We start from the raw sequence: 17,192 nt of genomic DNA, 5'->3' as shown, positions 1-17,192 counted from the left end.
GCCCCCCCCCCCCCGCCAAAGGAACCTTAGAATTTAACCTTGTTTGAATATGGGATCTTAGCAGATGTGATTAGTTGAGTTTACTAGTGTACTAGAGGGGGTTATAAATCAAATGACCTGTGTCTTCATGAGGGGAGAGGACACACACAGCTTGGACATGTGAAGACAGAGGAGAGGTTGCAGTGATACATCTATAAGCGAAGGGACGCCAAGGTTTCCTGGCACTCACCAGAAGCTAGGAAGAGAAAAGGGAGTGTTCTGTCCCAGAGCTGTCAGGGGCACTTGGGCCTACCACCACCTTGACTTCAGTCTTCTGGCCTCCAGAACTGTGAGAAAGTGAATTTCTGTTCTGTTCAGCCACTCAATTTGTGACCATTTCTTACTGCAGCCCTCAGAAGCTAATACATCGTCCTACTCTAGACCCTTCAACAAAACTGTAACAATTTTGAGGTAGAAACTAGAGCATCCTCCAGGGAACAGGAGTCTGATTGTCATTGAACTTTTCTCCACAGCAACACCAGGATGGGAGAGAGCAAAGGAGTAATAGTTTCCATGTCTTGCAACAAGCAAATTTAAGCTTAGCATTTTATTTCTGGTTACTATATTTGAGTGAGAGTGTAAAATGAAGATATTCGGTATAAAATCTCAGTTTTTCACATATAGAGAGAACCTCTCTGAAAGTCACTTTAGAGAACATATTCTGGGGCGGGGGTTTGTTAGGTCTGAGGATCATCCCTGAGAAGGCCCCCACCCCTAATAAAATCTACAAAGGACAATCTGAAAATCACTTAATATAGTGCATCCACTTTGCTTAATAGAAAAGGGGGGGCGGGGGGGAGGTGACGTGTGGGCAGCGATAGAAGAACAGAAAAGAATCCAGGAGAAAGAAATTACATGCAGGAAAAAAGAACAAGTAGGAAACTTGGTGATTTTTGTATAAAGAAGCAATGAGAACTTTAGCTTTTAGATTGTGATAGGGGAGATAATTAGAAAAGGTTCCACTAAAAATAATTGGAAATGCTGAATGAAATATACAAATATTCACTCAAAAACATAGGTGAGCTATGAAAAAAGGGAGGGGACAAAAAAACAAAGAAGAAACTAAAATTCAAAAGAAGTGCTGAGCACATTGCTGCCTAGTATGATGGGGTGTTTGTAGACCTTTGTCAGTAAGATAAATGAGAAACATGATTGCTTGAGTAACTAACTAATGGTGTGTAAAAATCTACAAAACACAGCATATCAATAACTATTTGAAATTATAACATATTATTATTTCAACACATAAAAAATTAGACAGGAGGAAGCTGGGAGATGAACTGTGAGAGAGAGCCAAGATGGGAATAATATGCTAAGGGCATCGACATGAACTGCTTTTAGATATTGATGGAGACATTAAGCATTAGTATGTATTGTAATAAGAATAACCACTTCTGAAATTGAAGTGGAATGTATAATTTCATACAAAAGGAAAAACTTATCTAGCCAGTGGAAATAGGAAAGAGAAATAAGTGAAACAAAAACTGAAATAGGATATTCAAAATAAACTTAAAGAATAATTAGCATAAATGTACAGGGGTTAAAATAATCAAGACAGACTATCCAGTGGGCATAAAACAAAATGCTATAATATATTGTTTATAAAAACCATTTAGAAGGACACAGGTTGAAGATACGGGGACAGAAAAAGTTACACTTATCAGATACAAAGAAAAAAAAAACGAACAATAGATCAAGGGAGTAAAGTTAGCAGGAACATATGCACATGCAATAAAGTGGAAAGCATACGGCATTGAGCAATGGAGCAATTGTAGTTAGAAATCGAACAGTCTTTTCAGAAGCTGAAGAAACAATGAGACTAACAGTGAGCAGACAAAGACTTGGATGCCTTTGCTGTACCATGTACTAGTATATGGAACTCCGTACTCAACAAATGCAGGCTATATTTTGTTTAGAGGACATGGATTAGTTGGGCCCATGCTTCATAAGTTTTATTATTAAATATATTTTTATTGATTTCAGAGAGGAAGAGAGAGAAAGAGAGAGAGAGAGAGAGAGAGAGAGATCAAAACATCAATGATGAGAGAGAATCACTGATTGGCTGCCTCCTGCATGCCCCACACTGGGGATCGAGCCGAAACCTGGCCTTGTGCCCCGACCAGGAATTGAACTGTGACCTCCTGGTTCACAGGTCGATGCTCAACCACTGAGTCACACTGGCTGGGCCATGCTTCATCTTTAATGAATCAGGAAGAAAGCCTCATTCTGAACAATCAACAGTATAGAGGTTCTTTTCTCTATAGTATTTTAAAATTAGCCAACACTAACAGAAAGATAGCAAAAATATGTTTGAAAATGAAAAGACGTAGGCCAAAAATGGAATGAATGATAACGAGAATAGCAAAATTTTAAAGCCGAGTGATAATAAAAGCACAATAGGTCACAACTTGATAGAGGACTAATGGAATACTTTGAAGGTAATATAAAGCTTTTTGTTACCCAAGGGAAAATTAGAAAGTCTGAAACCCACAAGTTCAATGTTTGATTCAAGTAACTAGAAAAATGGTAACATGGTAAAACTGAAGAAACAATGAAGGAAAAAAATAAATACAAGTTCAGAAAATAAGCAACAAACTAGAGAAAATTAATAAAAGCAAAGAACCAAAAACTGGTTCTTTGAAAAAGTTAATAGGCTAGATATAATTCTTGTAAGACTGATGAAGAAAACCGTACATTAACAAAATAAGCAAATAAGCATAAACAAAATACAAAACAGGCAAAAGACACAATTATGGATTACATTTTTAATCTTAAAAGAGTATTATAATTTTTTAACATTAAAGTGGACAATTTAGGTAAAAAGGATATATGCCTAAAATATGAATTAAGAAAAATCTTAACAAACATAATACATTATAATAATTACCATAACTTAATCCCCTGTAATATAAAAAGGGGCCCAAACAGTTGTTAGTGAGTTCTATTTAATTCACAAGGGACAGAAAAATTGTTTATGAAACATTTTATAGAACAAATTTTAAAAGCCGATCTATAAAGTTTGATTTTTAAAACAAAACAAGGGAAAACATATTGTCCAACTTTTTTATGACATTAAAAACCGCAAAGAATTCTAGTGTAGCAGTGTATTAAATAAATACATTCTGATGAAGTTGAATCATAAAAGTGAAAGGATGCATTTGGCATTTAAAAAAATCTGTTTCGCCGAGACCGGTTTGGCTCAGTGGATAGAGCGTCGGCCTGCGGACTGGGGGGTCCCAGGTTCGATTCCGGTCGGGGGCATGTAACTGGGTTGCGGGCACATCTCCAGTGGGGGATGTGCAGGAGACAGCTGATCGATGTTTCTCTCTCATTGATGTTTCTAACTCTCTATCTCTCTCCCTTCCTCTCTGTAAAAAATCAATAAAATATATTTTAAAAAAATCTGTTTCTATAATTTACAATGTTAATGGCAAAGAACAAGAAATTATGTCACCAATGATAATGAAAAAGCATTTATTTATTTTTTCTTTTTTAAAATGGAACCAACCCTTAGGAAACTTGAAATGGTGATTTCTTTTTTAGCTTGATAAAGGCTTTCTACTAAAAATTTATGTCAGAAATATTTCTTAATTTCTTAATTAAAAACTGCTCTAAATGTATTCCTTTTAAGCTTGGAAATGAGACAAGAATGCCTGTTGGTCCTACTTCCCAGTATTGCTAGATCCCTTACCAATGCAGTAAGACAAAGAAACCAACCAAGATAGAATTGAGATGAGAAATATAATTATTTCTAAGTCAAATCATGTACAGTTGACCCTTGAATAATATAGCTTTGAACTGCTCAGGCCTACTAATAACACAGATTTCTTTCAATAAATATAGAGTTGCCCTCTATATCCTTGGGTTTTGCAACTTCCATTGGGAATAGGCAGGGGTGGAGGGTCAATGTAAGTTATACATGATTTTGATTATGTGGGGGGTTAGCATCCCTAACCTTCGCATTGTTCAATAGTCAACTGTATGTAGAAAAACCAAAGAAAATCAGAAGAAACTATTAATACCATACAAGAGTTCAGCTAGGTTGCCAGCTTACAAGAACAACATATAAAAATAACATATCAATAGCTTTACACTGTATTGGGAGTAACAAATTATAAACTCTGATAGTAAGATACCATTTATAATAGTGACATAAACTAAGAGCTATCTAAGACCAAATTTATTAAGCATAAGGGAAATTTAAGACCATATTATAAGAGTGTTAGAAGGTATAGGATATAAACGTATTTATTTATTTATTTGAGAAAGAGAGAGAAATATCAATTTGTTAAGAATATATTTTTATAACCTTATGGAAGAGAATGGTTTGTTAAATAAGATTCATAAAGCACAACTTGTAACAAGAAAATTAACACATCAAAATGAATGTTTTTTGGCCCTGGCTGGGTAGTTCAGTTGGTTAGAGCATCATCGGATATGCCAGGGTTGCGGGTTTGATCTCCAGATATATAAGAATCAACCAATAAAAGCACGAATGGACATGGCTGTGTGCCAATAAAACTTTATTTGTAAGTACAGGCCTCAGCCTGGATTTGGCTTGTGGGCTGTAATTTGTGAAGTCCTGCTGTACAGTGTGAATAATGCCTTGTAAAATTTTTTTTAGATTCAACTCTGTCCCTCCGAAACAATCAACTGATATTTCTCTCCTCTCTCTTTCTCAAATGAATAAATAAATAAAATGAATTCTTTTTTTCAATAGAAGGTATGATAAAAAAAAAAACCAACCCCAAAACTAACAGATGGTGAACATATAATTGTCATGTTTAATAGATCAAGATCAGTATTTAGAATGTACAAGGGACCCTGGAAAATCAGAAAATAGAAGAAAGGAAACCAATAAAAAAGAGGGCCCAGTATGAATTGGCAACTTAGAGAAGGAGTTCTATGCATACACACACCTCACATTGGAGACAAGCAAGTTAAAATTAAGAAAGGCTGTTTTGCCTATATATCAGTAAAAGCTAGGAAATCAGATATCCTCAAGTACTAGCAAGGATATGAGAAAGTAGGAATCTGTGATACTTCTGGAATACAAACTGGAGAAATATTTTATAAAATGTATGCATATAACCTAAAATCCAATAATGGGGCTCTAGTAGAGATACTCAGGAAAATATGTGTATGGATTCAAGAACTGGGAGAGCAGTTGTGTTTGGTCAGTGGTTCTGAATCATCTGCTCAGCTTATTAAAGCATAGATTGCTCCCAGAGATTCTGGTTTGGGAGGTCTGAAGTAGGAATTGATAATTTTCATTTCTAATAAGTTCTCAGGTTAGGGAAACACCTTGAGAACCACTGGATTAGATGATTTTCAACATCTTTGATTTTTAAGATCGTTGTAAATGTCCTAGAAACCAGTGTTTGCATCATTAAGGCAAACCTTCCATTTTATTTTATTTTTTAAATATATTTTTATTGATTTCAGAGTGGAAGTGAGAGAGAGAGATAGAAACATCAGTGATGACAGTGAATAATCTATTGGCCTCTTGTACACCCCACACTGGAGATCAAGCCAGCAAACAGGATATCCTGGCTCATAGGTCGATGCTCAACCACTGAGCCACGCCAATTGGGCCACCATCTTATTTCTTTGTAGCTGCAGGTGCTTCTGCAATGGATGACGTGTGTGTAGCTCTCTATATCTTTTGGGTCATTGAGAACATTAGAATCATTAAATATATTTATTGGTTTGTTTATAAAATATCATTTTTCTTTAATCTTTTTAAAATCAAATTTATTGGGGTGACATTGGTTAATAAGATATATATGGGTTTTAACTGTGTCCATTTTAGCTTGCTGCATCCTGGCTCTGTGTCAACCAGGATTTATTTTCACCTGGAACTGTATTTTGCCCCTTCCCTTTTTTCCCCCTCAAAATATATCTCTTTAATTTTGGGAATTTAGTAGCATAATTCTACGGAAATGCTTGTATGTTTTTGTAATTATAGGCAAGTTCAAACTGTGTTTGTACTTTTTCTAAATGGCTTTTATATAAACAAAGATAAAACCATTGAGAAAAAGTATTTAAGAGTTAGATGATTTAGAATAAATGCTTAACAATGAAAAATTTTAGCTGAGCACAGTGGATGAAATGGATGGGTAAAAACCTGACAGATCTGGCCTAGCAGATTTGGGTGAAGGTGGCAACCTGAATGCAGAGGGATTAAGAAGACCATGGTCTTGCCCACGCGCCAGCTTCTGCTGGAAGCCATTTACTGCAATTAAGTGGTGGAGAGAGAGGAGCTCTTCAGGACTGACCCAGAATACATCATAGTGGACATTGAATGAGGGGCAGCTTAAATGATGTCTTCTCGAGTAAGAATCTGTAGCAATAGAGTTTGCTTTCTGTAAAGTGGTATGTGATCTTAGTTTCTCTGTTGACTTTTATAAAGGCCCTACATCGCCGTTTCTTTCAGATTCCAACTGAGAGAACATGTCCTTCAGATTCGGCCAACATCTCATCAAGCCCTCTGTGGTGTTTCTCCGGACAGAACTGTCCTACGCCCTCGTGAACAGGAAACCTGTGGTCCCAGGACGTATCCTTTGTTTTAAGAGAAGAAAAATGTTAAAAGCCACTGAACCTAACACACCACATGAATACAGGATCGGCCTCCAATATCTGTCGGAAAGGTAAGCAAGGAATCCACTCTCCCCCTCCCCCTCTTTGGACAAAGCAGGTAAGATGTTGCATTTATTCTCGATTCAGTTGGTGGCACTGGTAATATGCTTGATCAGTTTTGCAGAACTTATGGAAAGAGTTGCTTAGCAACTGTGGCTTCCGAGTTTTTGCCTGACCTTTCCACTGTGGTAGCTGTGTAAATAAATAGGAGCTTCTAAAATGGTCCCAATAAATATCATGGACACTTTGTTTTCAGTTATCAATTGTGAATTTTAATAGTAAAATAGAGATTGGGCGGAACTTTTCTGAAGTGAAAGTAAGGGATTATGGGAAGATTTGAAACTCATTGGTTTCTTTGCCTCTTGGAAATCATTCAAGCTGGAAGCTTTATTTAAATTCATATACATAAATATGCTTACAAATATTTTTTTCATGGTAGGGTCTAAAATAGCATTTTGTCTTGGAAAACATCCTAGCTTCTAGATCAGCAGTTCTCAACCTGTCACCTAAGGGGTTGCCTAAGACCATCAGAAAACACATGTATAATTACATATTGTTTTTGTGATTAATCACTATGCTTTAATTATGTTCAATTTGTAACAATGAAATTGGGGGTCACCACAACATGAGGAACTGTATTAAAGGGTCACGGCATTAGGAAGGTTGAGAACCACTGTTCTAGATGATTGTCCCTCTGACTATCAAGTTGTAGTCTTTCTTCCTATTGACTTCCATAGGAACCTTATTCTTTGCAGTGGAAATAGCAGGAATTTGTTAAATGCTCTGGAGAGTAATTTTTATGGTGTTGAAGATACCACTTGTGATTGTGTGCAAATGACATTTGTACTGACTCTTTAGAATTTTTTTCTATTTCTGCCTAACTCAATTTACTCTGCAGAGTACAACAAAGCATAAAATTTTATATTTTAAGATAACAAGAATATTCCACACTGAGACATGATTTTACTTTGAAATATATTGCCAGTAATTCTAAATCTACAAATATGTCAATTTTTTTTCAGAGTGAGTTATATTTTTTCAGTGGGAATTTTCAAAGTGCTTGAGAATTTTATGACTATTCTTTCTTGGCCTTGTAACTATGGTACATCAAAAAGAATAGAAACAAGAAAATATGCACCAAAAGATAGCTGTGATTTTATGATAGACTTTCAAATTTCTTGAATCCAAATTTTAACTAAATTAATTTTGTAAATTTATAAAACTAATGACCACAGCACTGAATCAGTGAATGACATATGCTTTTTTTGATATTATATAACGCCTCTTTAAATTCATAAAAAATAGCTTAAATTATACTCAATATTAGAAGATTTCATTCTTTTGTTTATTAATGTAAAATAAATAAAAAAAGTGGAAGGATTTAGAAAAGTCCTATAAAAGAGAACAATTTTTAAGTTGCATGCCAGTTTTGTAGTGGGTTCTTCTCAAAGACCTGCAGTTCTTGAAATAACAGAAGCTTTTTGCATTTTATTCCTTCATTTGGTTGTGCTGCAAGTTTGCAGTTTTCTCTTTTCCTTTGAGGAATTTTTTTAAGCAAAACGTTAGGAATTCCAGTGTCAAAAGAATATGGTTTAAATGCCATCTGTTTTTGGGTGCCAGCCTTAATTGACTTCTGTCAGAAAACTGAGGGAACCTGGGAAGGGATGTGAATTTAGATGAAGAAATTTTAATGCCTTCGACTGAGAAAATGTGGGCTTGGAGAGCTGCACTGCCTTTTCAATGGTTAATAATGGAATGAACTCTGTGAATTTTTTACTTACATCTTGGTAGTAAGAAACTTGCTTTTTCGTACTGTTTTTAACCCACTCTGAATGTGTGATGTGTGAGACCTGGTCACAGATGCTTTGCAACACAAGAAACTGACATGTCTGCTTCTGGGGACATGTCTGCCCCGAGCAGTGAGCAGGTAGCTGGGATTGCCATATGGAAGTGAGTCCTGGTCAGTTACTGTGTCTTTGAGCAAATGCCAAGGAGATGGGGGACATTGTATTAAAATAACAAACCTACTTGTTTGGAAGGGAGCAAGCAGGACCCACTCTTTTCTGAGGACAGAACAGTGAGAACCGGATGGTTTTGTCATCAGTTCATTCTGAAAGGTTATCTCCCATCTGCGGCGGTTAAGGTGGTCCCCGGGGCCAGGGGAGGATGCATTCAGACAATCCTTTTTATATGATGATTTTGTAGCTTTTTCTTTTACCTTATCTTTGTAAACTCTGTTAAGTGATGACTGTGAGGAGAATCTTAATAAGTTACTTATTCCCTTGCAGAAAGCGACATTCTTTTGTCCTGTGATTTGGGAATTGAGGCTGTGGATAGTTCAGCCCACTAACATTTCATAAAATAATTGGTGATATGTCTGCAGCGGGCTTTCATCTTTCCCCAGCATTCTAGTCTGTCTGCTCTCATTTAGCCCCTTGGGTGGGTCAGCGAGCCTGTGTCTGGATCTCCAATCAAGCCTGTACCTCGTTCTGAGCCACCCTCTGATCATATTGTTTCCCTAGTCCCTTGCTTACAAACAACTATTGAAAATAATGAGTCTCCCCCCAATCCTTGCCTTTTTTTTTAAGGATAAAGTCCAAACTCCTTAGCATAGTTTTTAAAAAAATCATTATCTTTTTAAAAGTTCATTTTTATTTTTCAATTTAAGTTTCCATCCAGTGCTATTCTGTACTGGTTACAGGTGGTTGGCATAGTGGTGGACAATATACTTCACAGACTGGCCCCGCCTGGCACCGTGCATCGTCTTACTCAGCCCTTCCCAGCTCTTTGCTAAACAGGCAGGTGTTTCTGTTACCATCTCCCCTGCATTCTCTTCCCCTGACCCTTCCCATCCTGCTGATTTCTGCTCAAGTGCTTTGCTACCCGTCCCACCTTTGTAGGAACAACATAGTCTGTCCTTCTTGTGACACTTGGTTCATTAGTCACATGTTGATTCATTCAACAGTTATTACTGAGCTCCTACTCTGTGCCAGGCATCATTCCTAGCCAGTCTCCCATTCTGCTTCCTGTCACAACCGGCGCGTTCCTACTGGTGTCTGCCCTGAGTCCTTAGTTCCTGGGAAGGGGTGGGAGCAGGCCCTGCTCTGGCACAGCTCTCTGTCCTGGCATCCGAGTACCTGCTGACTGCGTTTAGTGAACCTGCAAATGCCAGGAGCACCGGATCCTTTCAGCCAATGGGGTGGGCAGTAAGGGTCTGGGAGGCCCTGCCTGTCCGCCTTCCCTGCACAAAGCCAAGTCGTGTCTCCATTTTATTCCAGATTTTTTAGTATCCTATTCAAGCTCTGTTTTCCCTTCATGCCTTGTCAGTGACAGTCTTGTTTATATTTCTGTGCTATGACTGTACCGCGTTAAGTCTAAAAGCAGTGAATGAATGGATGGCTGATGGGAAAGGGTTCTTTCCCTTCCTTTTGTGTACGTTGCATGTTAATCTGTCAATGGACAAGTTGGTATTTTAAGGGCAGTACATTGGCATCCTTATGTGAACTGGAAATTTTTATCTTGTATTTTTCGTGATTTCTTTTTAAAAAGAGTATGCAGGCGGCCTTTGGGGAATGTGCCGTTCAGAAGAGACTTATAAATGTCATCTTTGAACTTGTGCCCTCGCTAACATTTTGAGGGCTCCCCATCCTCAAGCCTTTTTTCCTATGTCTTTGCTTCCTGACTTTTTCATACCTTTCAGAGGAGGAGAGGAACTGTCAGATCAGGGGCTGAGGATCCGCTTTTGAAGCAAGACTATTTGCTTCCTGCTCAAAGAGCCACTTCAGTCCCTCCTTGTCCCCACCTAAGGCAAACACTGTTCGGCGCAGTGTTTGAAGCCGACTGAATAGCTCTGGCCTCCGTGGCGCTCCACTCTAGAAGAATGTGTCGGAATGTCTTTAATCCATTAATTTCTTGTTCCTGGAAAGTGCTTTCCAGAGTGTCTTGGTGAGAAAGCAGAAGCGTCTGGAATGGCATCTTTAGAATTAAGCAGGAGCACCTCGCTCCTCAGTGTAGCCCAGCTCCTGTCCATGGCTTACACACATTTGAACCAGGATGTGTGTAAAAAAGAATAAAAATAGCTCCGTTACTTCTCCCCATCCCCTCCCTTTGCATTGTGCAGTGCCTACCTCTCATCTTGAGTTGAGCATGAAAAATAAATTTGAACATTAGCGGAATCCATTTGGGGACTAGGGCTTTTATTGTAAATAAAATTATTCATTTGTTATGTCCTGTAGTTTTCAGCAGACAGAGTATTGATCTTGGGTTTGCTTTCAGAATGGCATGAGGAGCTGTAATGTAAGGGGAACGTGGCAACATTTGTGGATGGGATGAAGGTGGTGTGTAACGACAGAGACAGACCTCCCTTGCTGGCCATACTATATTATACAAATCATTTGTCAATAGATTATTGAATTAGTTATTCGAAAGCAGATTTCTCCAAACAGGAGCATCGCACACAATGTTATCAGGGCCAAACAACGTTAGAATGATGCATTGAGGACAGCCTTCCAAGGTGTGTTTGTGAAGAATTGGACTAAGTAACTTAAAGGACATTTCTGCTGATGTATTAGAAACAAAAGTTTTGTACAATGGAAATTGTGCGCTAAGGTCCAACTTCAGTAGATAAAAAAGAAAACCCTGGTAAATGTCTTTTAAAACACAATTTCAGCTATCCAAACAAGCAATGTTTAGATTTCTCTCTTTTTCAGACCATTTCATGTTGAGTTCTCCTCAAATAAATGAAGAAAGAATAAAAATAGCTTCATTACTTAACAGTGCTTTTTTGGGAAGCACTATAAGCTCTAAGATGCTATAGATAAAAGTGCCCTTTTAATCCTTCCGTAAAAATAAGAAATATTCGTCATTTCCTAAGTAGGTTGTAATTCTGTGAATTTCTTTAATTGTTCAGGAAACTGCAGTTATTAGTGATCTGATGATCTTTCATTTCTCAAAAGTTTCTTTATAAGCCTTCCTGTGCAAATAAAATGAGCGCAAGCACATTTTAATACCTTTATTACTAAAGATAGATGTTTTTGCTCTTAAATTTCCCCAAGCCTATATCTGTTTTTGCATCCTCTGTATGCCTGCTGCATGTTAGGAGGTTCAGATACTCTTGGAGAGATGTTCAAAGACAATCTTGCCATCCTTTGTCCTGAGCTGTCACTGGGCAAGCTGGTTTTCTTGTCATATTTTCTTGCCTTTATTTGGCAGATTATTGCATTCCAAAGCTCTGTGTGTAGCCGTGGTTGCTCAGTCAGACTGCTCTTTACCCTGTTTCTATGGGGAAGATTCCCATGTAGTGTGCACCTGTCTTTGGTTAGTAGAGGGCATTGCTACCAGCTAGAACCAGTTTGTGGTGGCATTGGCCAGCAGGAACAAAGGGAGCTCTGGGATGCTCCTATAATTCGCTAAGTTGCTTGACCTCTTGTTTTCAGTGTCTAGAACCTGCCACAGAGGATCCTGCCAGCCCCCACTGCAAGGCAAACCTTGTGTGACCATCATCCATCTCAACTTGTCATCTGAGAAATTGTCACAGAGAGCAAATACATCTGCTCTCAGACCCCAGGTTTTTAGTTGATAGTGACCTTGCAGTGTTAAGGAGGATTCTGAGGCTGCCTTCAGGGTCAGCGGGCAGTAGCTAGCTCTCAGGGGCACCAGAGAGAAAGGGGAGCCACCCTGGCCAGGCTCTAACTCTCCCACGTTCATTTTTTGTTCCTGGAGCTGAGACTGGCCCTTTACTGTTATTGCAGACAGCATGATGGATTGTTGGCACCTGAAACTGAAGGGGTTAATAGATACTTTGTATGTGTGCAAGGAATATTTGAAATTGGATGGAACAAAATGGGTGGACTTTATACACTTCACTCTGTCTCCTTCGAATAAAGGTGGCCCGCCTGTGAAACAGCGTGCCTGAGCCCCGTACATCTTGGTCTGTAGGCCTCATCTAGGCCACCTCCTGCTAGCCGGTGCTCCCTGGCTCCTTGCTGCCTGCGGTGGGGGAGGACATGCACGCAATGGCATTCTGGCTCACTTGGCTCCTTGCTTGTTAGTTTTCCCTTGACCTTGACCTCTTCTCCATAGTAGGGTTTGCCTTCTGCGTTAGGCCCTGCTGTGAACGAGCTGAGACGGGCAGCCTGCACATGCTTATGTGTAAGAGGAGGAAACTCCAACTGGCTTTTCGATCGGAGCTTTCAGGGGGTTCCTGCATTCTCTCAGAATTGCACAGAACCGATAGAATCACTTTTATAACCAGTTAAAGATACCTCTGCAATCTGCTGATCTATTCAAAATATAATTTTGTGTGAGGGTAGGAAAGAGGACGATGATATTAGGAGTGCTCTTTCTCCCACTTTAGCAAATGATAGAATGATAATTTTATATATGTATTAAAGTAACACTTTGAATATTTCTTATATTAATTGCAAAAATGAGAAGTCTGTAACACAGAAAACCATTCCCCATTTCTACTTATTTCTTTGTGAAACTTTCCTCAGGTAATTTCAAACTATCAAGGTGAGCAGTCACTGAACGCGGTTCATTATAATCTGGGCACATTTGTGATCTGCTTTCCATGAAAGTCATCAGATTGTGAGGAACAGGAAGAGGCTGGGCCTGTGCTGCCAGCCCGGCACTGGTGACAGAATGTAATTAGAAGTAATGAATGGAATAATACATCATTACTCAAAGAAATGTCATGGAATTAACTCAAATAATGCACAGTGTATCCTGATTTCCATTTTCAATGAAAATAGATTTGTTAGAACATCAGTAGACAGTTCATGTTTATCCTATATCTTCATACACATTTCAAAACTGTTAAAATCTATTGAATAAATATACATGCATTTTCTACAACACAATAAGTTAAGATGGCTTTCTTTTGCTAATAGAGTCTTATGGATATTCTTTATTATATACATAATGTGTATGTATGTTCACTTCTTAGAATTAGCATAATTAATTTATATTCAATGCAAATTAATGATCTCATTTATTTACTTAGCTCCCATTTCCTTTCTCAAACTAATTGACTGAAAACATAACTACTGTACATTTGCAAATAGCTCTTAGGCATAATTCTTAAATTGGCCTTGTCCTAAAAACTGCCTACAGTATTAGCCATCTGAACCAGCTTTGTAATCTAAAATATTTTTCTGGGATTTCTGCTCCAGGCTTCAAATATGCTTCAGGAGTCTCAGTTTGGCTTAGATATATCCACAGCTGGGGGGTTAAGAGGTGGGTCTGTATGGCTTAGGAAGAGGAGTTGTTTTTATGTGTAGCGGTTAGTATGACACGCGGCACTGACCAATGTGATAGGTGTTCTGGAACCTCTCTGCTGGGCCAGACATGAGCCTGTTAATTTCTGCATTTTGGGGAGACCTCGGGGTCCCCAGTGAGGCAGAGAGGAGTGAGCAGCACTCGGGGAGTAGTGAGTACAGAGCACTTCGATTTTTTAATAACAGAAATGGGTGTGACAGTGGGTATAGTTGCAGTAACAGCCCTGGTTTTAGAGAGGCAAAAACTGATAGGAGGAAGCTGCCATTAAATCCTGGGGCTCAAATCTGGTATTCATTCTTCAACATCATGGAGGCTAGCAGCATAGTAGATTGACCAATTAGTTAAAAACAACAGAATTCTCTTTTCGTTCCCAATGGCCATCATCCTTATGATGAACTGGTAGCTTCCTACCAGCGGGTCTGGGAAAGCCTGGCTATGAGACCCAGGCAGGGTTTTCTGTCTTTTCCATGTGGGGGTGGCGGTGTGGAAAGTGTACACACACACACACACACACACACCTTATTAATATCTTCTGTTAAAAATATTTTGGAAATTAATTAATTAAAATAATGTTTCAAGATGAACAGTGCAATTGGAAGCAGTATTTTGCTTTGTGTTCAATAACCCATGAACCTTTGAAATAGAAAAGCTGAACCTCAGGCCAATGGTGGTCCTACTTCATGGGAATCCAGACTGCACCCAAACTCCTAACCCTCATGCCATTGTCTTTCCGCCCTCTAGTTGTCCACATGTGCAGCCAGACTTCCTGTGGCATCGGTTAGATGTTCTGCGGACTTATTCTCCCTAGTTTCAAACCTTCCCCATCACTTCTGCTTTCCAGTGCTTTATTGTTGTAAGATAATCTTTTAAAATTTTTATTTATTGATTTCAGAGAGAGAGAAAGAGAAATATATATATATTTTTGTTGTTCCACTTACTTATGCATTCATTAGTTGATTCTTGTATGTGCCCTGACTGGGGATCAAACCTGCAACCTTGGTGTATCAGGATGATGCTCTAACCAACAGAACTACCCGACCAGGGCTCTCCACTGCTATAATGTTGTAAATCTATACTCTGCCACTCATATTTTTCCTTGACTTTGGTGGGTTTGTTGTTGTATCATAATCATCAGTATTATTTAAGAATAGGATTAACCTTGGTGAGTTCTGAAAGTCTGCAAGGCTTAAGCCTGACACTGCGGTGCTGGAGTGTGGGCCGGGCAGCTAGCTTGACGAGCAGCAGAGTTTGCTCCACGGTACAGTCTGGTCCAGGAGGAGATTCATCTGGCTCTCTAATTTTTCTCTTTGCTAATAGGTTTTGAAATGGCTGTAGTTATCAAGAGCTCTTTTCATTTTCAAGATTTATTCCCAGTTCAGGAGATTTGTTGGAACTAAGAATTATCTGTTGAGTGCTAATACTTTAACAGTAAACCATGATCCCCTTCCATTCACCAAAGCTGATTGCTTTAACAGTTGTTAAATAAGATATGCCAGGATAAAATAAATCAACAGAAATTACATTAAAATCTTGGAGTGTTTCTCATGCAGACATCTGGAATACTAGTTAGTATTTTCTGTTCTGTTTAGGGACCAAATGCACCCCTAGGAGCTTTTTCTCATGTTGCTGTATCTGTGATAATGAGATTGAACTTTAGGAGAGCAACACACATTCAGTGGGACTTTCCACGTTGCCCTGGAACATGCGCAGCTAAGGTCTAACAGAAAGGATGTTGGCAGTTATGAAGAAATACCACGTGTGGGAGACAGCCAGCCCCACCACACTGCACCAGCCTCCATGCTCCCGTACTCCGTAAGGCAGAAAGTCAGGCCCGTTGGAGTGAAGAATGGGAGAGGCCTTCCTCATCCCTGTTTCTGGAGTGATTACTCCTAGTTCCCCTAAAGTCATGTGTGAGAGGACCCTCAAGGCTCTAAGCTGGATGATTTCAATAAAAGAATGCTGGCGTCTTGCCCCCTGGCTTGGTGCTGGCTGAGCTGTGGCACCGGCACCGGAAGGCGATGCAGGCCCTGCCCTCAGAGGGGAACAAGACAGGACAAGCACTAGGAGAGCTTCCCATGTGCTCTGTTAGTTTGGGATTGCACGTGAGGCCAGACCAGTGCTTGCTTCTCATTTACGTAGTTCTGAATGCAGAGTTGGGTCGGGGTGGCTTTTGGAGTGGCCTCCAGTAGAGCAAGAAGGAACTGGGGAATAATTCCTAGGAAAGAGATGGAACAACTTTGCTATTCCACCCTAAGTTTCTGTAGCCCTTGAAGGAAACACACAAGCAGGTCCCTAGGCTCCTGTAAAGGGTCATGAATGTCACTGTAGCAGGCAGGTGCCACCAGGCTGCTCAGACACTGCCCAACTGAGGCACTGGCCTATCCAGCAAGGAGGTTGGGTCATGGTCTACTTGCAAGTTATAAAGGGAAACATGACTTTCCTTTTGTAAATGGATCATCAGAAACAGATAGAGTGACGGTAAAGCCTGAATTCCTTCCTGGAAATAACATATCTACCAACTGCAAACTATGCAGGGCCCCCCATGTTTGCAGAGGGTCTCCTCAGATGGAACTGGAATTGAATCAGGGGCACCAGCCTTTCACCTGCTGACAGACAGTTACCTAAGATCACTCAGCCTCTAACAAAAGGATGAGGAGTCCTGGCTGGTTTGGCTCAGTGGTTTCTGCCTCAGACCAAAAAATAGCAAGTTCAATTCCCGGTCAAGGGCATGTACCTAGGTTGCAGGTTCCCAAGCCCCAGTAAGGGTGCATGTGGGAGGCAACCAATAGATGTTTCTCTCTCCCCCTGTGCCTTCCCCTCCCTTCTACTCTCTGTAGAAATCAATGGAAAAATATCCTCGGGTGATGATTAAAAAAAGAAAGAAAGGCCAGTTTGGCTCAGTGGATAGAGTGTTGGCCCTCAGACTGAATGGTCTCAGGTTTAATATTGTATCATATGGATCTACTATAATTTCCTATTCACTATTTAACCTATTTATAATGAATATTTTGGTAAAGCATCTTTGATCATATTCCTGATAAATTTCTTGATCTGTAATCACTTGCGAACATGTTATATGTTGTTTAAAATGGCAAATATTCTCAAATTCGTTTTACACCAGCAATACATGAGAACATGTATCTTATTATAGCCTCATCAACTTCAAGAATTTAAGATTTGGAAGTTTGTCCAAACCTTTACCAAATTGATAGATTTTACTTATGCCATTCCACTTG

General features: G+C 39.3%; 1 long non-coding RNA gene across 1 annotated transcript in view; it reads left to right on the top strand.

Moving 5' to 3' along the window:
* LOC102768039 overlaps positions 1-6,589 on the top strand; it is a 603,801-nt gene extending 597,212 nt beyond the window's left edge. The window contains exon 5 of the long non-coding RNA XR_436496.2: positions 6,476-6,589. This is a non-coding gene — a long non-coding RNA (uncharacterized LOC102768039). The remainder of the gene's footprint in view (positions 1-6,475) is intronic.
* The last annotated feature ends 10,603 nt before the right edge of the window (positions 6,590-17,192 follow it).

Source organism: Myotis davidii, unplaced genomic scaffold (assembly GCF_000327345.1).
Source record: "Myotis davidii unplaced genomic scaffold, ASM32734v1 scaffold189, whole genome shotgun sequence".
Classification (NCBI taxonomy): domain Eukaryota; kingdom Metazoa; phylum Chordata; class Mammalia; order Chiroptera; family Vespertilionidae; genus Myotis; species Myotis davidii.
This window is presented reverse-complemented; position numbering and strand designations above follow the sequence as displayed.